Here is a 2,776-nt window from a genome sequence, read left to right as displayed (position 1 = left end):
GTGATGTAATTTAGCTCCTAGCTGCACTACAAGCTTCCACCCGATAATGTCACTGCTCTTTAACGGTTGTATAATTTGAGCAGTTTGGTTACATAATTCATTGCCAAACTATAGAAAATCCATCCATCCATTTTCTTTACCCGTTTATTCCATTTTGGGTCACGGGGGTCGCTGGTGCCCATGTCCAGCAATCACTGTGCGAGGGGCGGGGTACACCCTGGACGGGTCGCAAGTCCATCACAGGGCCACATAGAGACAAACGAGACAAACAACCATTCACTCTCTCACTCACACCTAGGGACAATTTAGAGTTACCAATCAACCTAACATGCATGTTTTTGGTCTGTGGGAGGAAACCGGAGCACCCGGAGAAAACCCACGCATGCACGGAGAGAACATGCAAACTCCACCCAGAAAGGCCCCTGGACCGGGGTTTGAACCAGGGACCTGCTCGCTGAGAGGCAGCAGCTCTACCAGTTGCGCCACCGTGCTGCCCACTATAGAAAATATTAAAAGTAAATATAAGAATCTTAAAATGAAAATGAAAAAAAAACACAGTCAGCCAGAGAAAACCTGCTAAATCTGGAGTGACGTGCTTGTCCCTTATACCTGATACCTGATAAAAAGAGTCTCTACAGCTGGACACTTTAGTTTAAAAGAACTGTCTAAAACAGGGATTCTCAAACTGCGGTCCCTGGACCCCCGGGGGTCCACAAGCCAGTGCTTGGGGGTCTGCACAATTTATATATATTTTTAACAAGTCAGTTCAGTTTTTTTATAAAGCACCAAGTCACAACAGAAGTCATCTGAGTGCATGGAACAGAAACATATACTATAAAAGTAAGTTAATAACATTATTCATCAGAGGAGCAGACTGCTTTGAGTTTGACTCCATCACAGAACTCTCATCTTGAGCAAACATGAGGGTGACAGTGGAAAGGAAAAACTCCTTCATGAGGAAGAAACCTTTAGCAGAACCAGGCTCAGGACAAGTGACCATCTGCTTCGACCGGCTGGTTTGAGAGGAACAGGAAGGAGGAACAGATACACAATAGCAGGTTGAGAATCACATGTTAAGACAGAAATAATTTCAGATGCAAACTATTCATATGTAACGATTAATTTTAAGAAATGAGGTCAATTTGTCCTCCAGTAGTCTAAGTATAAGGCAACATAACAAGCCAATCCTAATTATAAGATTTATCAAAAAGAAAGTCTTAAGCCGAGTCTTATCAAGCATGTAGATGTTTAACAACCATTAAAATGCCCCAAAAGCAGGAAATTGCATCTACTTTATTCAAAATTTTCTGGGGAATGACCCCAGACACCGCTCACTTGCTGGCCCACCCATTATTTGCGTTCCGGCATTGATCACTTTACAAATGAAGCCTTGTTACTTGGTATAACTACTGCTGTTATGATTCTGTTCAGTTGTATGTAAAGAGTTTTCTGTAATAATTTGAAGAAGTAGCAATGCATTTACCAGTATGTCCATTAAATGAATAGGTAAAGTTTTAAAGTGGTTTTTGATACTGTTAATTTTCTCAGAACTGTATTTTTTGGAAAATGAAATTAAAAATTGTGTTAATTAAATGTCTTGAATTTTCAATTCAATTCAGTTTATTTATATAGCGCCATATCACTACAAAGTTGTTTCAGGACACTTTACAGGCACATACACATACATAGAAAAGCCATTAAGTAAAGTTCTCTATCTAAGGAATGAAAAATACCCCATGTTTAAAAGTATAAAAATTCTATTAACAGTATTAAAGAACAGGTCTTAAGTATTAATGTAACAAAAATATTCCCATTGCATTAAAGAGACAAACTGAAGAAAATTATGTAATAAACATGAAGGTTATGAGGGGGTCCCTGAACCCAAAAGGTTTGAGAACCCCTGTTTTAAAAACACTCCAAAATACCTGGCAGTAGAGAAACAATGAAAAGCAAGACACTAAAGGATATCAGTTGGATTTGTATGTATGTATCATGAGATTTAGTTTCACAGGAATTTGCAATAAAGCACTTTTTTTTTTTTTTTTCAAAACTGCAGCAGCTTCAAAACTTTCCTGCTGAAAAACAAAAGTGACAGCGTGCGGAGGACGCTGCCCACCTGCAGCAATTAAAATGCCCCAGAAAACCAAATTCATTTCAACAAATTAGCCACATTACTGGCCACTGTGTAATCGCTGATGGCAATTAATAAGAAATTAGTCACAATCAGCCCTATATTAACATCTCACCCAGGGGCCGCGGCTGGAAATTAATAACCAGAGATTCATCTCTCTTACTGTCTTTCTGGCTCTCATTCATACACACGTACACACACACACACACATACACCTGACTTCACCCACCTTTACCGTTCATGAATCACCTCTAAGACACCAATTTTCTCTATGCTGATCGTCTCCCATGATCCACAATCTGCTCAAGTAAGCTAGCCAGCTTCCTCTTTACCGGGGTGTGAAAACCCCCTGAAAGACACAAAGGTGTGTGTTGGTGTGTGTGTGTTGGTGTGTGTGTTTTCCCGTACCATTGCAATGAACACATGCACTATGTGTGGACAAACAGTACATATATTTGGAGATATACCATATTGTATATCTGTGTGATGTGCACTGGGCATGTCTGAGGTGCTACATAAATGAGGATGGGGGCGCTGGTGGAGACTTGGACCGCCTCTAGGGGTCCTCACACCAATCAGCCAAGCGCAACAAGAATCAATTAACACCAGTAGGAGGGGGCAGAGGCTATGGCAACACACACACAT

This window comes from Nematolebias whitei, chromosome 4 (assembly GCF_014905685.2).
Source record: "Nematolebias whitei isolate Nwh7 chromosome 4, NemWhi1, whole genome shotgun sequence".
NCBI lineage: Eukaryota > Metazoa > Chordata > Actinopteri > Cyprinodontiformes > Rivulidae > Nematolebias > Nematolebias whitei.
The sequence above is the reverse complement of the archived record's forward strand: the minus strand, read 5'-3'. Positions refer to the sequence as shown.